The sequence below is a fragment of the Ixodes scapularis genome, unplaced genomic scaffold, assembly GCF_016920785.2.
Source record: "Ixodes scapularis isolate PalLabHiFi unplaced genomic scaffold, ASM1692078v2 ptg000683l_1___fragment_1__unscaffolded, whole genome shotgun sequence".
In the NCBI taxonomy this organism is placed as follows: Eukaryota; Metazoa; Arthropoda; class Arachnida; order Ixodida; family Ixodidae; genus Ixodes; species Ixodes scapularis.
Window position 1 is genome coordinate 1418385 of NW_024610019.1, and position 27697 is coordinate 1446081.

The following is a 27697-nucleotide window of genomic DNA, read 5'->3' on the forward strand; positions in this document are numbered from 1 at the left end:
TTCTTATATATATAAGTCTGATATATATTTCAGTCTGTCGATCACGTAAAATACTTGAGTGTACATTTTGATTTTGATATGTCTTGGAACACACATATGTCATATATTTGTAGCAAATTACGGATTTTGTCTTGTGTGCTTTATAATGCTAACATATTTGTGCCAGTCGGTATCAGAATGATAATCGTCCATGCTCTTGCTTACAGTATCCTTCGATACGGTGTTACGATGTTTGACAACTGTTCGGGTCGTTGGCAGTCCAAAGTTAATTCTTTATTGAAAGGAATCCTGACAAGCGTTGCATATAATTCGAATTTTTCCAGCAACAAAGATATTTTTCGAAGTCTTCAATCGCCTAATCTGCGTTCTCTTTTTATACAAACGGTAGTGCTCCGTAACTTTTGGAAAAATGAGTTTAAAACACCATTTCAGTCTCCACGAATACGTTCCTCGTTTTGTAGTGCCAATTTGTTCGACCAGGTGCACTCAGTATTACTACGTTCCGTGTTTGTTCAACGCCCTCTCTGACACTTTCATTGACTAGCATCTCTTTGCCGTGTTTGCATGCTTCGAGCTTGAACTGTAATTAGCTAAGTTAATTTTAACTTAGTTTCGCCTTTTGTTTATTATTTCTCCCCTCTAACTTCGTTTTCGCTTAACGCTTTTCATGTTTTTTTTTTCTAAGTGCTTTTTTCTTATTCTTCTCTGCTTTCTTTTTTTTTCTTTTAACGCTTTTCGTGCTTTTTGTTTCTTGATGCTTTTTTTTCTTCTTCATGCTTTTTTTGTTTTATAGTTCTACTTTCTGTCTCACATTGTGGAATCATGTTAACCGTCTCTTGAATTTTTTATGGGCGTCATCATACAAGCCCTCTGCAGGCTCTGATATGCCCGTATCTAGTACTTGAATTCCAATTGGCGTGAAAATAAGATATATTATATTATATTATATTATATTATATTATATATTCTGATATGCCCCCGTGAGGTCACGTGACCCAGACTCGAGTGATGCCGTGTCTGGAAATAAACTTCTTTCAAGATACTAGAAAGATTTAGTAGAGCATACGCTAAGGATTGCGAGCCATCCGGGCGCGTGCTCAATCCATGCTCAAAGCAACGGCACGATCTCGCGCTAGCAACGCAGTCCTTGCCTACGAAACATTATTTACACTCACGCAGAGGTGTGTTATAATGTGTCCCGACTCTCAGCTCTTGCTGCAATAAACGGGTAAACGCAATATATATTTTGCAGTGCATACCGATGTCCCAAAATACTCAAAACTAAATTTGCATCTTTTTTTTTTTTTTTCGTCTGCTTTCAGCGAAGTTGGAGAAAGCTTGTCTTCAGACCCGAGCGATTCCAACTCTGCTCGCGTTATTGGACTTGCCGATCAAGGCATCTTCCCGTGCTTTACAACCCGAATAGATGTACCCAAACGCTAGCTTATTCACGTTAAAAAAGAAACAACAAACAAACTGTCTTCAGTATCTTGAAAAAAAAATTATCTAGTTCGCAATATGCAATAGCAGACAAGTACGGCCCGCCATGCAGGCGCGCGCCCAAGCGCGCCTTGTTGGCCTCGCACAAACATGGCGGCGGGGGTGTGGCACAGAAGGAGGGCAAGGAGGAAAACACGGGGAGCGGAGGCACTGCGCTATCTTTCCGTATTTAGGGACCTTAGAACCAGATACGAAACTTTAATATTGAACGGATATCTTATTCAAAAGTTATTAAGTGATTTTCTGAAAATCTCAATGGAAAAATGGGGCCCATTTCCGCCCATTTTCAGTTTCTGGCGAAATAAAGCTCCATGTACTCGAGAGCTCTGTCGGCCGCCATTTTCCAATTAAGATTTTTCAAAAAATCACCTATGACTTGAATAAGGTATCGGTTTGGGCTGAAACTTTGCCATCTGGTTCAGACATCCAGAGCTGCCTTTCGTTCGGCGATGCGTAGAATACTTTGCAGTAAAAAAATACCTCCTAAATTTTTTAAAGAGCACCCTGTATACATGAGCCCTTGGTTTTCATGCGTTGTCTCTATAAACGGATGCTGCAACATTATCATTCAAGCGACAAGGAGCACTGGATCAAGCCGAAAGGCCTGATCCCATCACTGATCTCTATTGCAGGAGGCTGGATTGCGCTTGGCCGCTCTCCGAGCAGGGCGCAAGTGAAGCCACCGGAAGTTTGATGCTTGTTCCGGAAGTCGGGCGTCTGTTGGGCTTCCGTGTGCGTTCAGTCGATATTTTGGTTCGCGCTTTCCGGTGTCTTTGAGTGGATTTTAATAATAATGCTCCTAATTAAATCCCGAAAATGAGGCATTTGAACTTCGGACATATGCACACTTGATCAACTAGAATCTCAATATGTTTGCATTGAATGGCTTCCCATGTTACTTCTCGGGTCTGCATGAAGTCTTACTATACACCAATTCATGTTTACAAACAAACCGGAGCGCCCCTGGCGGACGCCACCGACGCCGCGCATGCGCGAGGGGGTGTGGGCAAGAAGCTCGCCGTCGCTATAAACAACCCATTGGAATGGGATTTTGTGGGCGTAGGTCTGAGTCCCCGCGCTCTTTTTCGCATTGGTATTGTTGAATTTACGTCTTCCTGGCAATGTCTGACTACTTGAGCGGCCTCAGCGAAATGAACGAGGCTCGTTACACCGCAAAACTTGGCGTAAATAGTGTAACATGCGGCGATTCATTCAGCGTGGACGTCGCAGACTGCATGGACGCTAAAGCCTGATTCACATGGTGAGGTTCTGCTCACTATTTTTAGTCATGACGTCACTCGGGCTACAAAAGCGTGAACCGTAGCTGAGATGGTCGACGTCGATACTGAAAATCGCAAGCAGAATCGTACCGAGTGAATCAGGCATAACAATTCGGTGATGCATGGCCACTTGTAACAATTATCAACATCTCCTTATCTCTACTGTTTACACCGAGCCTACTTACCCGAAGCAACCTTAAAACTTACACGTCTTTTGAGGTCTGCACTTCTTATCGCAATTACCGGGTTAACGTTCAGTCTACGGGCCGCTGTCGTTTGAACGAGCAGACGACAAGCAGAGACGTTTGAGAGAGCAGACGACAGCTTGAACGATGAGGCGGTCATTTGAACGTGATGACGCGGTGAACGTAGTCCGCAGGTGGTCCGTGCAACTTGACGGTTTTCCCGCGTTCATGCTGGAAGAAAACAAATAAATCTGACGGCCACAATTATCCGCCAATTCAATCCAAAGTGCTTCACGCCCAGGCAATCGTGGTCCGACGGCGTCTGTTTTTCCTTTTTCACGGCCCCTGTTCACGTTCTCGGACGAACCGAGCCGGCAGAAAACGAAAACTGACCTTCAAACCTTTCCCGACTCTTTTGGTACATCCAAGTCGCGGCGTTTTGACGAGAAGGCCGGTTTTTGTCCGGTTTCTTCCAAAGTAACACAGAAATGCACGTGCCCCATGGCGGCTGCCGCCCACAGCCCCAGACCGGAAGTGCGCAAGGCACGCCACCACCGCGCCATGACGTAACAGAGATGAGTTCGTGTATAACGCAACAAGCAGGTTCACCGAACTTTATTTAAACAGGCAAATAAAGTAAAATCTTTCAAGCAAAGTCGGCGAACTCCGAATACATAATGCAGCTGGGAAGTGCGCTGACCGGGTTTCCACAGCTCAGTCGGGTGGGAGAATTTTCTAGCTGATAGGGGTCGCCCGAGTCGCAAAATGGTGGCGACCAAAGAGGTATTTTTGCAAAATTTTCCGCTAGAATTAGCGGAAAAATTTTCCCGCTAGATTGAGCGGGGAATTTTTTTCCGCTAGAGTGAGCGGGGAAATTTTTCCGCTAGATTTAGCGGGGAAATTGTTTCTGCTAGATTTAGCGGAGAAATGTTTCCGCTAAATTTAGCGCAAATTTTCCCTGCTAGATTTAGCGGGGAAATTTTTTCGCTAAATTTAGCGGGAAATTTCCCATAATGCACCCCGCGGTTACGCCGACGGCGACGGCGACGCCGACGTTGCTCAAGCCGGAAACGGCCGCCTAAGAGCTGCGCTCTAAAAACCTAACACGGTCGTTTGGCAAGTTGGCGAACGAGAGCCAAAGTGACCAACTGCCGAGATGAACATGTCGTGTTGCTGTCTTTGCCGTTTTTTCTCAGGGTGACGAGGCCTTGAGGTTGCTCGAATATGGCCCCAGTGCCCATTGTTTGTATGCTTCATAAATGTCACCCATAGTTGAAAGGCAGAGTGCGATATGTCCCGAGCACCTTACGTATCGTTTCGCAGCCAATCAGATTGCGGGAATAAGTGATTAGGACGCCCAAGCACCAATCACGAAGGAAGGATCGTGAACATAAGAAACCACGCCCTGCTTCCTAGGTTGTTAGTGACTATACGAGAAGGTACTAGCGCCATCTTTGAGCAAACAAAACAATCTCCTCTTCGTGTTTGAGCTAATTCCAGGCATCCGATTCAATTTAATGTATACCAGATTAAACGAAGAATTCTTTCTCATATTCTGAGACCGGAGCACCTTCAAAACTTAAGAAATGAAGATGTATGCATGATGTATAAACTACAGCTATGTGAAATCTGTACATAATAAGTGAGACGTCACTACGTTCAATATGGAACAATAACCGAATACTTTCTGTTTACGGGAGGTCAAATGGCATCTCAGCTCTGAAAACAATTTCGAACACAAAAACAGTGATTGCTGTTATCCGCCTGTGAACGCTCATCTGGTCATTTTTTTTTTACCGAGAACATTATATCAAAAGAATAAGAAACAAAATATATAATAAAATAATTACTTAAAATCGCTTTACTGCGTTATAAATGTAAAAAAAAGAAGAAGAAACAGCCGCATGTAACCTTTGAATTATCGCTTTTCTCCAGATTGCCGCGGGTTTGTATACGATTCATTCCCTACGACACGCCCGACCACCAAAGCGATTTGATCGAAGACGTCGCCGAGTCGTCGCCACTTCTCGTCGCTGAAGACATCTCCCGTCTTACGAACACGAATTGGTAAGAGCTCGAAGAAAGCGCCAACGTCAAGCACAAAGTACGTACTTCGAGTTGAGTATGCATGCGTACAATGTCTTTACTGGTTGAGATATGGCCAATGCGTGGCGCTGCCACACTTTGAGTCTGGCGAGTGCCTTTGCTGCAGGGAAATTGGCAGCAAACTTTCCGACCTACAGTTGACCGGCTGCATTACTACGAACGAGGAGTTCCCCCTCGTCTGCCTGAACATTACGATGTTAAAACTATCGTACTTCGAGCTCCACGATGGGAAGCTGCCTATGCCCAAGGACATCCAGAAGTCTCTGTTACGAAGTGGATATTCTGACGGCAGCCGGCACAACCAGCGTCTGTTTCGCAGGATGCCCGTAACTGTTCTGCAGGAATTGCACCCAGCCATTAGTCTCCGATCCCGTGGATCTTGTGCAGCCTCAGCCTCACAATGCCATTTTCAGATGCAGAACATGTGAGGCGGCTCTTCACGCAACATCTTGGAGGCATTCTTTTGGAGCCGATCACCACAGGCACTTACTACTCATTGCCAACTCTTCAATGTACAAAACAACTCATCTTGAAGTGCAGAACAGCGAGCGGAACAAACATAACTGGAATGCAATGGCACGGCAAACGGTACCCGCAACGCTGTTGACAATGTCGTCTTCTGCCAGAATTCACCTTTAACTCGTTTATTTCAAAAAGTGTTTCAGCTTCCCTTTAAAGTCATGGTTTCGCTAAGAAACTTGCTGGGTATCATCGGTAACCATTAAATCAACTAATTTTAGAAACCTCATATACAAAGCACGTATACCATTTTACGGCGTTCCGAAAAAAATAAATAAAAAGAGCTTTGTCTGGACGTGTTTCTAGGTTTCAATTTCTTATCCGAGCGCATCTTTGCACCAGCGGTACTGCTCCACGTGGCCGAGGCGCGCCACATTCTCTTCACTCTTACGAGGGAGGAGGGCGAGGAAGTAGCTTCAAGCACCACGAACGGGCTTTATTTTCCCGATGGAATTCGCCGAAAATCACACAACTTTTGAATAAGATGACGATTAGTTCTGAAACATCGGCATCTAGTTCGGACCGATAGCGCTACGTTTAGTCGGAGTCTGAGCGTTCAACAAAACTTCGTTTATTATTGCGAAAAAAAAAAAAAAAAGAACAGCATGCTTTTAGTTATTTTTGTTCGGAGGAGCGGGAGAAACGGTATGTCAGCGAAATTATGTATTACTAAAGCGTGTGCTACTTAAAGGGGGGGGGGGGAGGGTTCAACGATTTTCGAATTTCGGTCAAACCTTTGTGGAAGTTGCCCACTTTTAAAGTAAAGAACAGAAAACCGATTTCGCTTCCGTGTCCTAGTTGTTGTGTAAAAAAAAATTAAAGCCGTTTACAACTCCCTGTAACGCCAAATTAGAGCGCAGCCCTTGAGGAGGAGGAGGGAAATGCACTGAGGGCCAGGGTATACCCTTCCTCCCTCCTCCTCACCTCGCATCCTGCCACCTACTCCGCCGCGGGGGCCACGTGGCCTCACGGGGGCTCCGTGGCCCCCGTGAGGTTACGTGACCTCGGGGGGGGGGGGGGGGGGGTCACGGGACCTCAAGGGGGTCGCGCGACCTCAGGAGGGGGGTCACGTGACCCCACGGTTACGGCGGCGCCGCTCAAGTCGGAAACGGGCGCCTAAGAGCTGCGCTCTACACTGTAAAAAATTTCCGTAATTTTACAAACAATTTGTCGTAATTCTGACGGACAGTGTGTCCGTTTCTTACTTACGGACATAAAACCCGTTTTTCGTTAGGTTCAATAAAATAGTACAGTTGTGTGCCAAAGAGTACCATAGTAGAGGATAAAAGCGTTAGAAGTGCTTTTATCGTCTAATCCTGCTAAGAGCAATTCGTTATAGTAAAGAGGCCAAAGACTATACCAAGAAACCCGCAGTACCCTGCAAAAGGAACAAATAAAAGTGGGGGAAACACAAAATAGAAATCAAGTAAAAGTCTGCAATTCACGGTAAAGCACATATTCACTGCTCTACCTCAGTGGGAGTGAAGGTAGGGAGTTTCCTGTCTACAGATGTTTTCGAGCTTGTGATGATTGTTAGGGGGGTTCTGCGTGAGTGCAAATAAAGGGATTGCCAGAACAGTGAAGACCACACCAAGAAGGAAGGCTGTTGCTCTACAGTACGAAACGGTTGAAAGGCACCAGCTCAATTCTTGCAAACAACTCCCTTCAGTGCTGTCTCATGAACTTGCAGTTCCACAACGCTCTTTAGGAGGCATAATAAGACAACCCGCTGGAGGGCCACACTTGAGATCAACTCTGGTCGTCCATTGAAGGGCCAGAATTCTAGCCAATGTCAAAGCAGTGAGTGATTCGGAGTGAGCTTGGCTGCCGAAGAATAGTGTATAGTTGCCCTTCGATGAACACTTTCAACTGATCTTACAAGATCAACCTCACAGGAGTCTCATATGGAGCTGCAATACTTTAGGTGTGGCAGGACCAGGGCTGTGAAAGGCATGGGCGTACCAACCGGGTGGTCAAGGGGGGCGCTTGTCCCCCAGTTCTTAGATTGGGGGGGGGGGGGGGGGGGGGCAAGTCATGTGTTTTGCCCCCCCCCCCCCCCCCCCTAAAACAGCCACCACTGGGCAGGGCAAACACTGGCTGGCAGCGCCCAAGGGATACCAAGGGCACCGCTCCTCAGTCCCGGGGGGGGAGGAGGAGAGGGGAAGGGGGTTTAGTTTTCCCCCCCACTCAAAACCAAGTTGGTACGCCACTGGTGAAAGGCACGTAAGTCTGTTATGGCCTGGTCTACTGGACACGCTAAGTACAAAACCCAGTGTTCCGCACGTTTTGAACAAAACTGTCATCAGGCTGTGCGAAGAAGCATAGCTGGCTGTTTATAGTAGACCTTGTCGATGTTGTTCTGCAAACCCTGGTGGTTTCTTGGGCCACCTGATAAGCGGCACCAGTATCAGGTCGTCCGTAACAGCAGTGGAGTTGATTGCAGGGATCACAATTAATAAACATGTTGAGAACAAGTGGACTGAGCACACTGTACCGTCGAACTGTCGAGTATTTGGGGCCACTGGAAATGGTTCCATGGTATACACCGCACTCCGAGCGACTCAACTTGAAGACGTCTAGTATGCACACATTTAATTAAATTGTGTTAATGAGCACCAGTGGCTCGCTGGGCAGGTCATAGGACTCAGCTTTCACGGAAGCCAGGTAGCATGCACAGTATAGCAGCCCCTTGCCATGCGTGTGAGAGGTTCCAGCTCCAGGTCGTGGCGTCGCCAAAAGGGTAGTAGAAAAGGTACCACGACCAGCACACCCCTACAGTTCTTAGCACGATCCTTTCTGTAAGCAGTGTGCTCCACTGTAGCAATTGTCAAGGTGACTGCCATAAACCGAATCCTGCATCCACGCTTTACATGCCGCTAGAACTGTTCAGGGATGCGTCTCATGGAGTGAGTGAAGGTGCAGCAGCTTATTCGGGACCAAGTGCCCTGCTTGAGAACCACACTGCGAGTTGAGGCAACGCAAACCAGGGAGTACAGGGATGGGGTTCGTCTGGGCGGGCCAGGGTGGTGGAACACGGGGGGCAGCGTCGCTGGTTGCCCGGGCAGGCCAGAGTGCGGTGTCCGTACTCGACACAGCTGTTGCAATGATGGGCTCGAGGTTTGTGGGGACGGCAGCGAAATTCAAGGCGGCGGTAGTACACTGTGTAAGGGACATGGGTTCCGATGAAGGTGATGATGGCTGAACCTGTTGTGCCTACTCGCCTTGCTTGAAGGATGTCACCTTGATAAGACTCCAGATCATTGATGATCTCGTCGGGGGTACGTAGGAGTGGACGGGAGGGGAAATGTTTTGTAAGGTGATATTGGTGATGCGAAGTAGCCAGTTGACGATCGCTTCGTGATGGCTGCGGAGGACGGTTATTTTGCCGGAAGTGGAGCGACACCTCGGTACATGTATGAGCAAGGAGCTGTGCGGCTTGCAAGAACGCCGGCAAACTGTCAAGAGGCAGCGCAGCTGCGCCAGCAGGACGGACTGGGAGATGTACTATAACTACGTGAAGTTCAGGGTCAAAGTCGGCCGGAAGACGAGATTTGCGAGGCTTTCCAGGGGGGATCCATTTCCCACCTTGGTCGTCTCGCTCTAGAGAGATTTTCATGTCCTGTCTCAGGATGGACGCAGAGATATTGGTGAGCTGCGAAGCGGCGATGTCGGCTGTAGCCATATTCGAAGCAGAAACGGCCGTGCCGCTCGCAGAACGAGACTCGAGCGAACCGATCTCTCGACGGACGTGCTGCGGCGGGCCGACGGAGCGCGGCGATGTTTATACCAGGATCACGTACAGTCGCGTACAGTTCTCTGGGCTTTGCGGAGCCCGGAGAAGACGTCCGCTCTCGTCGGAGGTTTGCAGCAGTCTCCGGACACTGAAGGTAAGGGCGTTCACATCGCAGAGTTCACTATTGAAGGGGGGCTACTGAGGTTTTAAGAGCCACTGATCGTAGCAATCGCATTCCAAAGACACCGCGTTGTCGTAGATTGTATTTCACCGGCTACGTCCTGTAGGGCTGAGGCCAGGGCTGGGGGATCCATCGCCGGAAACGCGGAGGAACCAAGCAACGACGTGAGGCTTGCCCAGTCGGTTCGTGGGTGCCGACGACATTCGAGCAACGCTTCCAAGAAGACTGGATATTCTTTCCGGCGAGGACACAATACTTAGACAGCATGCTTGGGGCTGATGAGGATCGCAAGAGGTGAATAACAAGACAACCAATGCACAGCAAATAGGTCGAGCACGGTACACGGCACAATAGTGGTCGCCGCCATGTCAAATTGAAACGAAGCTGACGAAGCCAAGCTCCAGTTTAGTACACATTGCGCTTCGACATGCTTTATTACAAATAATTTTATAAATCTTAAACAATTTTTTATATCTTAAAGTTTTAATTTAAGTCGAATAAAAGAAGCAAATTCACGTTGCGTCAAATAAACTTGGTCGGAACTCGGAACCAACGAGCATCGCCGCATCGCCATCGCCATCGCAACAAAACGCAAAAACTTTCAAAAACGAAGCGAGTTTCAAAACTTTCGCAACTTTCGGGCGCTTTCAGACTTTAGGAACAAACATCGAAGAACGTTCTTGGAAAAAGGAAGTGTCCTAGGTGCCGGCGTGCCCATAAAACCAGCTGTGGATATGAGTCTAATTGGTGAGTGCTCGCTCACTCGTTTTACTTTTTGAGTCCTTTCTGTTCGGAGCGATTATAACGTGATCCTCTTGTGTGCAGTCGGCGTGAAAGCGAACGTGTGCGGTTCCTTGTCGCACAGGTGATTTCCGCATTGGATGACCCTCGAGCTTTTGCCAAGGAAGCCACGGAACCGACCTGTCACTGCACGGGCACTCAGATTGCGGGAACGCAACCAAAGGCAAATGTCCCACCGGAGGCAAAGGGGGCCAAGCGAGACACTTGGTGAGTGTATCAGGGAGCTTGATTTCTGCAAATCGGGTGGCGGCTTGGTACCAGACAGCTAGGCGGTGTGTTTTGCGGAACCCATGACCGCTAAAGGTACCCGTTAGTGTGATGGCGCTTGTATTCGCTTCCACTGTGCGAGGTTAGATTCAAGTTCGATTTTCGTCCTCGGAAACTACTCGAAACATTGCGTGACGTGCGCCTTTAGAAGTAAGGTCTGTATTGATGATGTTGCTTGCGAAGAGTATAAACGAGTTCTCTCTCGACTGGGGCACTGACTTCTTATAAAAAAAAAATTATGTGTATGGTGCACTTATTTACTAACCCTCTGGCAGTACTTCACTGTAAAGGTTAGGAGAAAAAAAAACGCGCATTGACTAGTTCAAAAGAAACAGAAAAAAAAAGTGTTTTAAACTACTTCCTCCTCAGCTCATAAGCAAATGGAGAAATCACGTGGTCGTATTTCACTGGAACCCAAAGTTATCCCAGCAGTCTGAGAGTCAGCAAGGGCAAAGCCCTGAATAAAATGCATGCTTCACATTTTGGCAAGTGCCAACAACTATAAAGTATAAAACACATGTAAGCAATTTAGCGAGCAACAAGAAAAGTGATGGCGACCCGCTCGATCAGCTGCACGACGAGGCAAGCCACATGAAAGCGACGGGAGCAAGCGACCGAGGCGATGAGCAAAGCTTTCTAGAAATCCAAAAACCGAGCAATGAGAGCTCTCCATCGCTCATTGCCGTCGCTCGCTGAATCGCATACATACGGCTCAGCTTGAATTGTATGAACGCGAGAGACACATGCAACTCACTTCCAAATGCCTTTCATTTCAGGGCTACACTGCCATTTGCGTCCAAGTGCTGCATGGGCCTCGTGCACTGGCACTTTGACACCACTTAAGAAACTAACACAAACATATCCAGGGGTTTTAGGTTGGGTTAGCCATCCTACAGAAAGGTGCTGCTCAGTTAATAGACGATTCGCTATTTTCCCGAGCGCCCCGGCCCGCCCGCGAGGAATTGTGGGAGAGATTGTCCTCGCCTGGCCGCTCTGCCTTGAGATCGCATTGCCTTGTCGCTTGCCTTCTCTTAATCCTGTTTTTCGATTCCATTACATATTTTTATCTATTTGTATTTTTTATCGCTTCTAAGGGTTTCTATTCTCTTCTGTGCACAATATTTCTTGTGTATATATATAGTATTTGTGTCTTTATTTTGCCTTTTTCGATGGGAGTGCCGACGGACAACACGCCGCTTCGCGCATCGTTTCCCGGTATGAGTACTACCATTGCTACAGATTCCTATCGCACTGTTAGCTGTTTGTGTTGGTTCAATTAGACCCGCGTACAGTCGAGAGGAGCCGTTTGTGAAGAGTTGCGCACATGTCATAGGGATAGGCACAGCTCTAAATCAACTATCGTGATGCGAGAGCCGAGCGCTGTGATTTGGCCACCCGCGCTCGCTCCATTTACTCGCACTGTAGCGTATGCCTTCGACTGCCGCTTACTTAACTAAGATACAGCTCACCGCTGTATCTTAGGGGGGCAGGGCAGGGCCCGAGGGTGGGGCCCTGCCCTGCCCCCCTCTCCCCCCCGCGGATCTCACCAGGGGGGGCACGAGCCTCGATGCCCCCCCGAAGTCTACGCCTATGCTTAGAAGCAATAAAATATACATTGGAATAGATAAGGACAGGTAATGGAATCGAAAAACAGAGGATTAAGAGGAGGCAAGCGACAAGGCAATGCAATCTCGAGGCAGAGCGGCTAAGCGAGGGACAGTCTCGCACAAATCTTCGTGCTTGGGGGATTTTGCAAAAGGGCTATTTATATCAAGTTCAAAATGAACAGCACTCTTCATTGATGGCTGATTCACACAACGAACTGATCCACAGACGGATTGATCATGTCCGCGGTTCGTCCGTCTCCCAAGCGCATCCACACGAAGGAGCAGACACGCAAATGACAGCCAGGACGAGCCGAACATGTTTGTGACCACACTGTGGCACTGTTGTCCAAGATCGAAATCGACATTTGCTGCTTTGAACAAGAACTGTGCGCCACTGTTACGTGCGGAGTGAGACATAACACCATGATAGGCTTAGTGCGAATTGCCACTAGCCTTACTAAACCAAACCATGGCAGAGACACAAGCATGGTCCTGCTCGAGGAGACTTTGGCGTGGAGGCGGTGAAGTCCTGGGCCCGCTAAGTGGCATTTGGAGATGCCTCCACTCACTTTGCACTTGTGCCTTCAGTACACCACAGCCACAAGAAAGGTCTTGCTGGGTGAAAGATTGATTGGAGATTCAAAGTGATTGCGGCGTGGTAGACGCGTCTTTACAGAAGCTTTTCGACGCAGATGAGTACCAGATTCTGCGTCGTGTCAGTTGGGCAAAGCTCCTCATGCCAACCTTTTTGGTATGAGAAATGAAATTAAAGAATATTTTGTTGCAATAGTTTGGGTCATTTTTCTTTAAAAGTCTTACTTGCAACTTTCAGGAAAGCACAAGCACTACAGACCAGCTGCCCTCACAATCATGACCCCCCCCTTTCTCTTCCTGGTAGTTGCTGTCGGTGAGTAACCTGATAGCCTTGGGCTTTTCCGCTTTTCTAATAGAAATTAGCGGTTCTTGTACATGTGCAAAAGTGAAAAGTATGCTACTGCCATGTTTGTCAGTTTTGTAACTCTTTATTCCCTCAGACCGCAAATTTGCCTTCAGCTTGGTTCACATGCACAGCACATTCATGGCATCTTGTATCCAAAAATATCTATTGTGTGTTGGATGTGTGTTGGGAGGGGGGGGGGGGGGCATTACTTTGCTGGTTGAGTTGGTAGGCAGGAGATTGCAAGAAACAAAAGGGTAGATAAAATACCACCGTCACTTTTACTATGAAAACCTTTTAATACAGGACTGGCGAAAAAATGAGAACATGAAAAGGTATGACGTCCCGTCCTCCTCTTCCTCTTTACTTTCTGTAACCTAGTCTGGTAATTTAGGATCATATACTACTACATAAGATTCAACAACGTGGAAGGTGTTGGTGCACCTTAACCCATTTGGAACGAGCCTCGCTCGTCCACCTAGGGTTCCTAAACCGTTTAGGATGGGTGTAACTCATCCGCGCACTATACCTCGCCCCTTGGCTCTTTTTGGACATCCCAGGCTTGTTCCGAGCATGTATTTTTTTTCTCTGAGCATGCGGTGCTGCTCAGAGATGGCAGCATGTATTTTTTTTATTGTACACATTTTTAAGGATGGCGACTGATTGTGGAGACATGTGCAGCTTGGGCTGTACGTGCAATAAATATAGAAAAAACAACTTAGGATCAAAAACTGAAGAAAAAAAGAAACGGTTAAGGTAAACAGTGTGCGACATTATTATGCAGTTTCCTCGTTCCTTCGACAATGTCTAATTGGATACGAGAAACACTTTTATGACGTGCAGGCAACGTCAACAAAAATGTTTGGCGCGAAATGACATGCCAAAAATACAATATAAGATAGCTATACTGCTAGGACCCATTGTATGTTCCTGTAACCCTGCTAGATTTGTTTTGAGAATGGCGCAATAGTTTCGTGGATAAATCCACTTAAATGTGAATTCCTCGGAGGGGCGGATCCAAGCAAAACTGGAGGCTGGCTTTGCAGCCAGCCTCCAGCGCGATGTCTCCTTGCACACACTGACAGATTTGGCTATTTTGGCGTCTCGAGCTTCAGTTTTCTCGTTTACCTTCCACGTTTCGAGCATGCGGTTTGTGATGATTACGTCTACCACATCGCTCGCCTTGTCAGAGTGTTCGACATTGATTGCAGCAGCGATGAGTATGATTGCTATCAAGAGATGTTGAAAGCTGTTCATTTTGACTGCGACCCGCTGGCGACGAACTCCAGTGACGGCGAGTTACGGACGAACTCTTTGTGGTCACTGTCGCCCGGGAATATCTCGCAGGCGCATGCAGGGTGGAAGGTCAACGGGCCGGCGGTGAGAGCGAAAAAAGCATTTTAGTTACCGAGTTGCGCGAGCGGTTCTGATCGTACCACGGCGAGGAGAGCTTGGGTGATCATGGGGGCCCCTAGAATGAAAGAGCGTTCATGGTCACATGCTTTATGGGCACCATGATGTGACTAACTTGGGCAGTGTTGCCTCGTCGCCAGATGAAAATGATACAAATTCGTAAATTGAATAGTGCAATTACCAGAGCTCTAAAACTGCGTAACTTGGTGTATATACTACGTAGTCTATGAGCAATCCATTTCAAGAATAATAGATCCGTTTAATTTTCGTGTTATAACCCCTTTAAGTCACCGCAGACTCCGCTGTCCACTTATTGCCGATTCACATGAACTTATCCGCAGATAAATTGATCAAGTGACAAGACGTAGACGGAACATCAGTCCTCCAAGCACATCCATACGGAGGAGACGAGCAGATGACAGCGAGGACAAACTGAACCTATTCCCGGCCCTGCATTTCCGCAAAATGCCAGCATCGCACTGTGGCACAGTTTTCCAAGGTCAGAAGTGATGTTTGCGACTACGATCACTGTGCTATTATGAAAAAGTATTGTGTGCTGCTGTTATATACCGAGCAAGACAAAGCATCATGACAGGCTTAGCGTGAAGTGCTACTAGCTTTACTAACCATATGACACAAGTATCGTCCTGCTCCAGGAGGCTTCAGCGTCTAAGTGATGATGTCCTGGTGTTGCGGAGGGGCATTTGGAAATACCTTCACGCACTGCTTGCTTGCGCACCACTCTTCAGCACACTACAGCCGTAAGAAAGGTCTTGGCTGGGTTGAAAACTGGGTGGACATGCAGGGAAGCTTGCAGCTTGCTAGGCAAGTTTTCACTGAAGCATCTTGACATCAACCCGGAGGAGTACCAGAACTTGCGGCTTGTCGGCTGGGCAAAGTTCTTGCAGCTTCTTTCACTAGTGGAAAATAAGAATGGTTCGACAGAATGAAACAGCGAATGGACAAAGTACAGTGCACTATCTTTGTTTGGCTCATTCGAAAACCAAAAATATTGCTCTGCTGTTGGTGCTCTACCGTAAGCGCTTTTACTGTTAAGGCCCGTTCACACTCTTGCGACTGACTTCGACCGAGAGAGACCAGACCGGTTTTTAAGCCTTTTGCGACTTCTTAGGACCGGATGCAATGCAGCGGAGTTGGACCTAAGAAGTCGCAAGAGGCTTAAAAACCGGTCTGGTCTCTCTCGGTCTAACTCGGTCGCAAGAGTGTGAACGGGCCTTTACTCACCCGCTAAAAATCTGGGCATGGAAGGGCACTTTGCCCTTAAGTCTGGGCGTCTGCTGACGAGGTGCAAATCGGAGGAATAGCCGACATGATGGTAACGTGACAAACGGTCCACGGATGAAAATTGCGATTCAATCCATCGCGTGAATCTGCCATTATTTGACAATTGTCCTAATATGATTAATTGATCCCTATTAAAAAAAGAACAATTGTTCTCTGAAACAATGTAATGAAGCAAAGTTTTTATGAACAATGCCTGCTCCTTTGACAACGGAATAGTATGAGCCTTGGTATAACAGGAACTTTCCGTTGATCAGACATACATTTATTCCGTGCTCAAAGTAAAGACATGAGTTTGTCTTGGCAATGCCAACCTCCTGTGTATGATCTGTAAAATGTCCTTAATGACCGTGGTCAAGGTTGAGGATTTTCTGCTTTCAAGAACAGGATGGGGTGAAAGAAAAAGTGTCTCGATGAACAATGAACGCTCCAGCTTATCCACTCAGCCAAGTTTCTGCAACATGAACTAGGCTCTAAGAGAAAGACGTAGGATAAGCACTTCGAAATCTTTAGGATTTGCCAAGGGATGAAATTAATTAGATGCACAAAAAAGTAGACGGAGGAGGATGGCAAGAAAATTTTGGGGCTTGTGTTCTTACACTTGAATTGTTTGTGCAGGAACCATTACTGAAGCAGCACTTCATTCCTGAGGCAATAATTTATTGCTAGTCAAAGCCTGTTTCCAGAAATGCACATCAGGTGAGCGGCTTTTTTTTTTCTCTTAAACATGAGGTGCTCTTTAGCATTGCCCTCCAATCCCAAACTACGGCTAGGAGATTCTTTTCGGCTTCTGGTTGGCCAAGAGATCTTGTCAAGCCCTCTATTTGCGTCCCGGTGCTAGGCATCTGCATTGCCCTAACTTCGTTTGCGCATTCTTCTCTGTTCTAAACTCCCAAACTTAATTCAAGCAACAAGCATCGATGGCGACAGTCCCTCGGTCATCGGGACACCATTGCTCGGTTTTAGGGTACACGAATAACGACAGAAAGTGTTGAATACAGTCTGAGGACCTATGTATCTTGCACGGAATCCAGCAAGGTGAGTGCGGCTGTTTCTACATGACCCCAATCTCCGGTGGCAGTGGTTTGCTTCTGTAAACTGAAAAGACTTTTCTCCAACGCTATCCTCTCGACCGTGCTCGTAACATTTTGTGAATGGAGCGCACACCGAACTTAACGCTGTACCGTCGATGAACATGGGGTACGCTCGCAAGGTGCGTGCAAGTTTTCTCGAGATAATGGCTGTTTCAGGTTGTAACATTTTCTAACTGAATTTATCTTAATATTGATATTTCAAAGTGTTGACAATGACTCAATTTTATCAACAACGCTGAGTTGAAGGCTCATTTCTGCCGCCGGGTGTGGCTGAAAATTGTCGAAAAGCTTGTTCTATTGGTCTTCCTGAATCACGATCACCTGAGCAATACCAGAGAGCCATGAACCTATGTTGACCGTCACAATGCGACTAGATACTTATTTTAAAAATTAGTACATAATGTATCCGGGAAGAAGCCTTCAATTTCTGTTGCTGAAAGTTGAAATATGCTCATGCATCAATTTCGAATCGTTGAATCATTGACCGACTCGCTCCGGCAAAAGGCCCATCTCGACTTTGCTGTTTTCAGTTCTCGACAAAAGACACACTCGTTGGCACGGGATCCTCAAATAAAACGTTTATAAACACCGATGCATGAGCATGTTTCTATGTTTATAAACAGTGATGCATGAGCATGTTTCAACTTTAAGCAACAGAAATTGAAGGTTTCTTTCCAGCTGCATTATGTACTAATTTTGAAAATAAGAAGAATCTAGTTGCATTGTGACGGTCAGCATGGGATCATGGCTCTCTGGTATTGCGCAGGAGATTGGGATTCAGGCAAAGCAATAGAACTAACTTTTTGACAATCGCCAGCCACACCTGGCGACGAAAATCAGCCTTAACTAAGTGCTGTAGATAATAAAATTGAGTCAATGTCACCACTTCGAAATATCTATATTAAAATAAATTCAGTTCCAAAATGTTACAAGCTGAAAGCAAATATCAGGAGAAAACTTGCACACACCTTGCGAGCGCACCCCGTGTTCATCGACGGTACAGCGTTAAATGTCATGCCCACTCCATTCACAAAATGTTCCGAGCACAGTCGAGAGGATGGCGTTGGGGAAAAGTCTTTTCGATTTAGGGACGCAAGCCACTACTGCCGGAAATCGGGGTCATGCGGAAAGCGATGGAGCTTAAAGACACTGCAGTCGCACTCGCCTTGCCGGATTTCGTGCAAGCTACACAGGCTCTCGGACAGTATTCGACGCTTTCTGTCGTTATTCGTGCACCGTATAACTGAGCAATGGTGTCTTGATGACCGGGGGACTGTTGCTATCCAAGCCCATGGCTCTAATTAAGTTTGGGAGCTTAAAACAGAGAACAAAACACGAAGTTCGGGCAATGCTTACACCGAACACTGGCAAAGCCTCTCATCTGGGGCTTTCACTGTCTTTAACGCTCCAGCAAGGGGGAAAGCGCCGATAGCCCTTTCCCCTTTTATCTCTCGCACTCTTTTAGTAAAACAGTTTATACACAGTTCTGCTCTGCTTTAACCCCGTTAAACAAACTTCTTACCAAGCACCGGTGCACTGCGGAAAAGCAACACCAGCGGAAGCAAGCTCCACGGGTGTCGCTTCTCCGCAGTGCACCGGTGCTCCGAAAGAAGTGCGCTCAATATTGCTGCGAGAACAAAAAGTATGAATTACACGAAAACATCGTTCGAGTTAAGCGGCTTATAAATACATTGAAAACGTAGCGGGTCAACCAAAGTTTTGAAATTTGTTTGACTTAACTAGAAGTATTAAATATCCGAGTTTGAATTATCGCGAGCCTACTGTATATACTAAGGGAGATCTGGCTCAATCCAATGTGCTTATATCGCGAGCCTACTGTATATACTAAGGGAGATCTGGCTCAATCCAATATGCTTAACATCACTGAATAGTCGTGCAATTTTAATTGGCTAGTTTTATTTCTCAAGCACTTGATATGTTCGGTATTCAAATCAATGCAAATTTTACTTTGGTTCAATTTATGTGGGGTTTATTTTATATGTCATGTTTAGTAGGAGCTAGGCTAGTTTGTAAGCACGTTGCTCACTTACTTCAACCATGCATGCCATATACAATTTGTTGCAATTGTGTTTGAATGCAAATCCTCTTCTGCTCTTTATTTCAAGTTGCCCTTACATGCACCATGAAGATACCGAGGAGGTCTTCAATTGAATGACAACTTCAAGCACAAGCATGGAGGGGCATCTAAATGGCCAGCACAAGGACAACTATAATGTAAATTTTCTCCAAAGTTAAAGCAAGGCATGCCTTCTTCCAATAAAGGTATTGTGGCAAAACTTCTTAATTGGTTTGTTTGTTGAGCTGTCATCTATAGGAACAGCTGAGCTCACACAAACAAAATCCTGGCAGTGAGAAGTACCGGTTGTGTGCTCTTTCTCTTTTGCAAAACATGAACTTTTTGGCTGAGGATAAAAGATTATTCAAGTTCATATCTACAATGACGGAGCTATGAACTCTCCATACCAATCTACCCCAAAAGCTTCATGTGACTTAGGCTTGCTTGAATATGGAAGCTTTTTGCACTAAATAATGAAACACTTGACATTTACGCCTTTTTGAACTGGACTCTCCGTAAAAACAAGGCATATAATTTTGTAGAATGGCGAAATTTCTGTAGCCCACATTACGGACAGCTATCCGTAGGAAATGTGAAAGCTGTCCGCTCTAAATACCGAAGGACTATACCTTTCCGAATTATATAAGGCCAAAGCTACGAGTCATCCGCACCAGTCCTGTACCTCTGATAAGTCAGGTGACACCCCTGGCAGATCTAGAGCTCTGCCAGGTGAGTCGCCTGATGTATCGGAGGTGCAGGTGGCACAGATGGCTCGAGGCTTTGGCCTTATATAATTCGGAAAGGTATAGTCCTTTGGTATTTAGTGCGGACAGCTTTCACATTTCCTACGGATAGCTGTCCGTAATGTGGGCTACAGACGTTCCGTCCTTCTACGAAATTATATGCCTTGTTTTTACGGACGGTCCCGTTTCTAGATTACGGCAAACCATACCGGCAATATTGAACCGGCAACTTTTACCCGTAAAATGGAAAACGGATAACTGTCTGTAAAGTGAACTACGGACGTTTCGTCATTTTACGGAATTCTATGCCTTAGTTTTACAGACAGTCCCGTTTCTAGATTACGGCAAACCATACCGGCAATATTGAACCGGCAACTTTTGCCCGTAAAATGGGGTGAAAATTTTTTACAGTGTAGAAGATAAATATTGGCACTTCTGGCACCTCTCAACTCACTCCCAGTCTTCAGGGTCACACCTGGTCCCCCTCTTAGTGACGCCATTCGGGGTGCCATGTAGCTTCCTGTGCTATCTCTCGGAGGACGCTTTCTCTCCCTCTCCCTGCTGATATTAGAGGGTGTTATGCTGCAGCTTAGCCAAGCGAGGTCACGTAATCTTTTTGCCGTAGTTCCTTCGGCTGCCGCACGTGGCTGCAGGGGGCGGGGGGGGGGGGGGGGGGGGGGAGCTCGATTTTTGCTTTGCAATTATGAAGCGGAATCGCGACATTTTTTAATGAAGGGGATATTTCTTCTATCCTCCGGCACGCGATAAACAACGTAAAAATGACGAGATGCAAATTCTTTCAATCTCAAAATCGTTGCACCCCCCCCCCCCTCCCCTTCTAATCTTAAATCATTCTCGACAATAGAGAGCTTTCGTAGATCGTTTTCGCCGTCCCACAATGCTCTCCGCAACCCGCTATGATGCCCGGAACTCTACAGTCAAGGCTATCGGCACGCAGGCGCAGTTGCGGCTTCGTTGCGGAGAGCTTAGCGGAGGGGAAAACGCGGTCTACGAGAACTCCCTAATATCAAATTCGCGTATATAGTATTGCATTAACACAACAATATATGTGCACACGTGCCTCGAAACGAATAATTACTGTAACACAAAACGTTTTTATAAAAAAAAAATGTTTGAAGAACGAAGAAAGCTTCGCGTGGAAACGCAACCCGAGTCCTGTCTCCTTTCGCAAACACGCGCGAACGTTCATCCGCTGTCATTTCACCAGCGCGCTCCTGAATGATACGGGTAACGTGCGAGTGTCTCCATCTGTGAATAGCCTGTCGCAGCAGCGCGACCCAGAGTTAGCGCACTTGTTGTGCACCTGTCAGCTGCCGCTTCTCCGCGCAGCATCAGCTGGAGAGCGGTTCGTGCGTGGGCAGTCGTGGCCGAGTGGTTAAGGCGATGGACTTGAAATCCATTGGGATCTTCCCGCGCAGGTTCGAATCCTGCCGGCTGCGAAGTACCTTTTTGTTCTTACGGATTTTTTATTTTTTTATTTTATACAATTATAGATAGATCCCAACCAGCGACAGGCTCAGTCGCAATCCTGTGCGTTATCAGTACCGCGACGAAACAAACACGTTGGAACCCAGAGATGTTCAGACGAACCTGTCAAACAGCTGCTACATGAATAAATATTTTGCCTCGGTGTCACAATCCTTTCTTCTCCTTTCAAAACCTATCCACATTGTCACAAAAAAGTACATTTAAAAAAAGTTACACCGATATTTCGATAAAATTCTCAAGACCAGTTTGAGTTCAACACTCAGTGCATCGACGAAGCTCCATCTCGCAGCTCTGCAGAGAAACCATAAGCAACGGTATATGGTGAAAAAACAACAAAAACAAATTTTAAACGCTGAGACCTTGGACATTACGTGGTCAACAAGGAGGCCACAGCTTTTAGGCAGTACCGATGAGTTCTATGGACAACACTAAGTCAATGTTGCAAGGAACGCTAAATTGAGTGCTCGTATGTGGGACATGAGATACATTTGAAATTTGACTAGATTGCTGTACGAGATGAAATTCTTGTCAAAATTTACGTAACTTTTTCGGGTCATACAATTTTCAAGGGTAACGGTTAAGGTACCGCATATAATGTTTTCGAGACATTTATTTGGAGGTCGTGTTTTAAACCCATGCGAAGATCGGATATATTTCGATCAATCGAAGATGGTGCTACTGGCTTGGGTCACATTTTTTGTGTTCCAGTTAATTGCCAGAACGAAGGTATTTCAGCAACCACGTGGTAATCCGTTTCTCAAAATCTGCAAAAATATACGTATATATGACAAAATATATATATATGGAACCAGACGACCATACAAATGATAAACAAGGTATAACGACGTTATTTCTTTTTTTTTTCTTTTTTGAATGAAGTGCCTATATTATTAAAGGTCAGAACATTACCGTTTAGTTTTTGTTCAAAAACTATGCCAGTGAAGAAATGGCTTGATTCCCGAGGCATTGCAGAACTGTGGTCAATGAACCGCAGATTGTGTGCAATGAAACGTTTACGCGTGCATTTATAAAACACTATGCCTGTTTTTTTTTGTTTGTTTTTTTTGTTTTTTGCGGTGGAAAAGGGGGGGGGGGGGTTCGTTTTTGGAAGAACCCTGATGCAAGATTTCGAAGTTCTTTTTTGATATTCCCGGGCAGCTGTAATGGGTATATATCAAGCGTTTGGCATCAAAATGATATGAAGTATGCACAGTGCAAAGACAGAATTCGACGGATTCAGCTCACTCGGTTTACTAGGCTTGCCAAACCGGGGAAAAGACCGCGAACGTCCAAGAACAGGCGGATGATCTCGAAGTATTTCGGACATATTTGAACAGCTACAAGATAAGTTGCACCCGGGTTGTGCGCTTTTATCGGTGTTTATTGGTGCAAGACACCGATAAACAGTCGCCGGTGACAAAAATACAAAATTGGTGAAAACCGAAAAACACCGGCGGTCGAATTTTTCTTCCTGATAAAAACCGGAAATCACCGGTCGTTGAATGTTTCCTACCGACGGTTATTTTCAGCGAAACTCTTCCCCCGTAGAGGTTAGCCAAGCGTGTTATCTCATAGATGCTGCATCAATCCAGTATCTATTCAGAGGTCGCTGCGGTTCTTTGAAGACACTGCCAACATTAGTGTGGTTCAGGGCCACTGACTGTTCTTTGAGAATTTGTCTCTTCGCCTGAGAAACGGAGATGCGTTCATTGTCATCTGTTTAGTTTTCAACGGCTTCCGGGGCTGCGGGTTCTGTTTGGTGTCACCCTGTCTTGGGTTCGCTGGAACTGTTCCACTATTTGAACAGGCGAGCTGACAGGTGTAGGTTTCGGTAACCGGACAAAAGCTCACCTATTTTTTGGCGGAGCCCGACAAGAGATCACTTTTTTTTGGCGGACCCGGACAGAAGCTCACTTTTCTTTTTTTGGGAAGTCGAACGAAAGTTTACTCGGTGTGAAATGGGCTGAGCTAAACTATGGGCTTAATGGGGTCACGTAAACAGCCCTTTGAAAAGTATATTCTTTGAACCAGGTAAACTAAAAAAACCTCGCACTTTTGAAGGTTGTGCTGTGATTTTTTTCTACGAGTGGAGAACTCAGGATGACCGTGCTCCGACGACGATCGGACTTTGCTCCCGAGATATATGGAACGTGCACGAGGCCACGCTAAAAGACAAGGAAAGGGCCGATAAGTCGTGTGAAGGGCAGAACAAGGGTCTCCACAAGCTTATGGGACAGGACCATCCAAGTGTCTGGAGGTTGATTGAACGTTTTCAACAGAATAAAACGTTGGTCACTGTAGCTTTGGTGCAAGCACGCCAAGGTGAGCTCCCGGTGAAGAGTTTTCGGAAAGCACCAATGCGTTTTTAGAACTGCCCGAGTAAGCTCTCTGTGGACGATCAGCTTGACAGAGACATGCCGAAACTGCTGGAGGCAGTGGGAGGCAATACTGGCCTTTAGGGATTTGAGCAATAAACATTCTTTCCTTAAATAAGAAACATGCCTTGCGCGAGTCATACATACTCTTCCATAGAATGCCTTCCTTATTTTGTCATGTTATTTGAGCTTATGTAGAAAAGCAAACAATTTTATCTCTGTGAGCTTTTGTCCGGGTTGACGAGTATGTCCGGTGACCTTTTGTCCGCAGAAGGTTCTCTGAAAATCCTACCACTCCCACAGCAAAAGCTGCAACTAAGAAATAAGATGAAGCTGTGCGTCGTTTTGCCGATTCTGAGACGGAAGCTAGTGCTGCGGCTAGAAAAAAAAGACATCTTCAACATTTGGCACACCCATCGTTCATGTTGAGTGGGTGTACAAAGCATATTTTTTTTTCCTTCGGTAATTACACTTCTTAGCCTCGTCACGAGTCGTTCAGCCGAAATACACCGGTGTTTCAAGAATAAATAAAAACCGAAAAACATCCGGCGATTGTTCTTATTGATAAACACCGGAAAGTACACACCTTAGTTATATCCAGTCATATTTATCCGCAGTGCTTGAACTCGTCGTGACAAAATAAATCTGCCCCACGCCACCAACTGCACCAGCCCGTACCGCCCGTGCCGGTCGTACACACTTCTCCGCCTGTCGCTCGCCGCCATGTTTGTTTTCTCTCCTTGGCTTTGGCCACTTTGACTCAGATACAGAATAGGTCAAGAATCAGGCTCTTCCAAAACCTAATACTTGAATAAATAAAAAAAAAAACACGACACAAGGGAGAAGGAAAGGACAAACACAACGACGCCTCAGAGAGTTCGTTGTGTTTGCCCCTTCCTTTTTCCTTGTCACGGGGTTTCTTCAAGTGTGAACGTTCAACAGCTAGCCTGCGCCACAACTCTTATTTCTTTAAGTCCAAAAGCTCTCTCTGCGCCTCGAAAGTTGGGCGTCATAGTGATGTCGAGCGGCCATTGGCAGCATCAGTGTTTCTCCTTCAGGTGCTTGACAGGCCTCGGTAGATCTCGCTCCAGAAGCGAGGCACGCCACTTTTTCGGTCGCGTTCACACGGGCATCGTTTTCCGAAAAGATGAGCCAACAAGATGCATCGTCGGTCAGGTTCGCCAGCAATAAGTCAAGAACGTCTCGATTATCGTCGAGAACCTATGAACTATGAGAAGTAGTACCAATAAGTAGCCGTTTTTACCTCAAATGAGTCGCGATCAATCTTTGTTTTGTTAGTCCCTAAACATGTAGAATAATGCATATGTAATAAAGCGTCTTGAAAGAAAAAACAAGCAGTCGTGGCCGAGTGGTTAAGGCGATGGACTCGAAGTCCATTGGGGAATTCCCGCGCAGGTTCGAATCCTGCCGGCTGCGAAGTACTTTTTTTTTCTTCATTTTGTATCTGGATTTATGGCTGTGATCATCCAACTGATACCGCAAGAGCACTGCCCAGGAGCTGCAGGCCGCTATCAAACACTGTGCAAAGTAATGTAGTCGTAAACCTACTTAGCTGACATTCTGAGACATCCGAGTCCGGCCCCCCAGCGCTGTTCATTCCCGTAGCTAGACTGTTGTTTCATTATTGCTTTTCGTACAGTTGAAACACTCCTATAGACGCTAAATTTCCCGCTAAATATACGGGGAAATTTTCGCTAAAGTTAACGGGAAATTTAGTAAACATTTCCCGCTAAATGGGAGGAGGGGAGGGGGCATATCCTCCCTTCCGTATCCTCCCTTCCTCTTCCTCAAGAGCTGTGCTCTAATTTACCATTACAGAGATTTGGAAACGTTTGGAAACTTATTTTGTTTATTTATTTAGTTATATATATAGAGAGAGAGGGAGAGAGAGAGAGAAAAAGGGAAAGAGAGCAGCTCTATTTCCCTTTCCCCAACTTTTATCCAATATATTCAATAATCACTTTCTTCCCTCTCTGTTCGCAATATTACAACGATTGCACTTGCAAATCTAACCTCAATCTCATTATATATATATATATATATATAAAAAGAAAAAGATTTTTTTTTGTAATTTGTTTTCCAGCCAATTAGAGAGCGGCATTAGCCGACGAAGCCGTCGTGCAAGCAATCAAGGACCACGAAAAGTGAACATTGTGAGCCTCTAAGCCACGACCTGTATTTCTTAAGCCTATTACAGCTGTGTCGTGTACTTTCGCCTCACTTCACCCGCATGATATTATGCAGGTTCCTTGTCTCACCAGTCCGCATTCCCTCTCCATCTCACCTAATTTGTTTCCCCTTTCCGCTGACTTGATAACCTATAATTTCATTCCGGACTGTCCTCCATTTCACGCGGCTAGCATTCGTCACCTGCTCCCGCTTTCCCGTTCCTTCTTTGTCCCCTTTCGCGTTTTCCCTCTCTGGCTTGAACGCCTTTTGCTTTCATTTCACGCGATCTCTTTCCCTTCGCCAACAACAGCTTCTCCTTTACTTCAGGTATTTGGGAATCATTTCCACGTACATCGCTGCCACAAATTACGTTATCCACTCCCCAATATCGTGCTCATTACGGAAGGTGGAGACGTCCACAAACCATAATTAAATGTAATTACAAAATCTCTTTAGTCGTGCAGCTTATCGTATTTGTAAACGGCCGGTTCTGTTGGTGTTCTTGATGCCCTATGTTAGATTATGATATGCTGCATGCTCTTGGTGTCTCGTAGCACGCACGCTGTGACGCCACAACATGATCGTTCGCGAGTAAATGTGCCATTTCTTTTCAGTGCAGCTCCAGGGTCATGACATCGTAAAGGATCGATCTATCTGAAAAGCGGCAACAGTCGTCAGTCCTGGCGACTCTGCTGGCATCCGAGCAGATTTAAAATCTCACCGCGGTATCGCAATGTCAAATCTCGTCGCTCGGTCGGCGAGCGCGAATAATCCAATTGGGTTCAAAACCACTTCCAGCTATCATCACTCGGGGAATTTACGACTCCGCTGTCGCCTTCTTATATCCCTGCTCCTGCCATCGTGAAGATTACCTCTACCATATCAATATTTATATAGATTGCCCGCATTGACACTTGCGCCATCAAACGGGACTGAGTAAAGGCTTTAAAAGTTTCCATACACCGTCAATATTAAATTCGGCTAGAAACAAGCTCCGCTTATTCGATCGAGGACAGCTCCAGGTACTTCCTCGATGACGTCAAACGGCCTCCGCTCCCTTTCACATCCTTCCCCGCAAAAAAAAAAAAAAAAAAAACGTTTTGCGCTTTGCTCACACGCGAAATAGGTTTTACAATACTCGGTTGTCAGAGAAAGTAGCCGTACTTATGGCATTTGAAGCCCATGATTCTCGATAAGATAACCTATATCTAATCTAAAACGCGCCTACATATATCTTAATTCTCCCCCTAAAAGTTGAAAATAATTAATGCTTTGAAAGGAGCCGGATTTTTTTTTTATAATTATTTTTTTACGGCGGTTATTGAGGTGAAAACGAGTATAGACGATTAGCGCAGAGCGAGTTAACGCACCACGGTGCAAGCGCGCACGTAACATTACCGCACCACGTTTCGGGGGAACCGAGAGCGAAGTATCCTCCAGTAAACGAAACAAAACCAAAAAAAAAAAGGTGAGGTAACGGATGCGAGCATAGGCAGGAAGGAGGAGCTCAGAAAAACGTTAGACGCGAGTCAAAGAAGGTGTCACGAGTCGTCACAGTCAGGCGGAGAAAAAAAAACCCAGGAAGCCCGCACTCCCCTACGATGCGTACGCGAAAACCTTATAAAAGCCCGATTTGTTTTCTTTTTTACGGCCTTTTTTTTTTTTTTTTGAAGGTACGTTAGTGACGGAAAGACGTTTACGTGCTGCTACGAACCAGCCAAACACTCAATAAAAAAATTTAATAAAAAGGTGATACAGTACGACTGAAAATCCTCGGGAGGTCTGAAGGCTCAAAATAAAAATTAGAGACAGATGCGTTTATGAGATACTCGAGTCTAGGTCGTGTGGTATAGAAAAAAAAAAGCACTAAACATAGGA

At 46.0% G+C, this 27697-nt stretch overlaps 2 non-coding genes across 2 annotated transcripts; both read left to right on the plus strand.

The window, feature by feature from the left end:
* The first annotated feature begins 21123 nt into the window (after positions 1-21123).
* On the plus strand, positions 21124-21205 carry Trnas-uga. Its single transcript has one exon. It is a non-coding gene; the product is annotated as a tRNA-Ser (tRNA).
* A 3779-nt stretch (positions 21206-24984) lies between these two features.
* Positions 24985-25066, plus strand: Trnas-cga. Its single transcript has one exon. It is a non-coding gene; the product is annotated as a tRNA-Ser (tRNA).
* The last annotated feature ends 2631 nt before the right edge of the window (positions 25067-27697 follow it).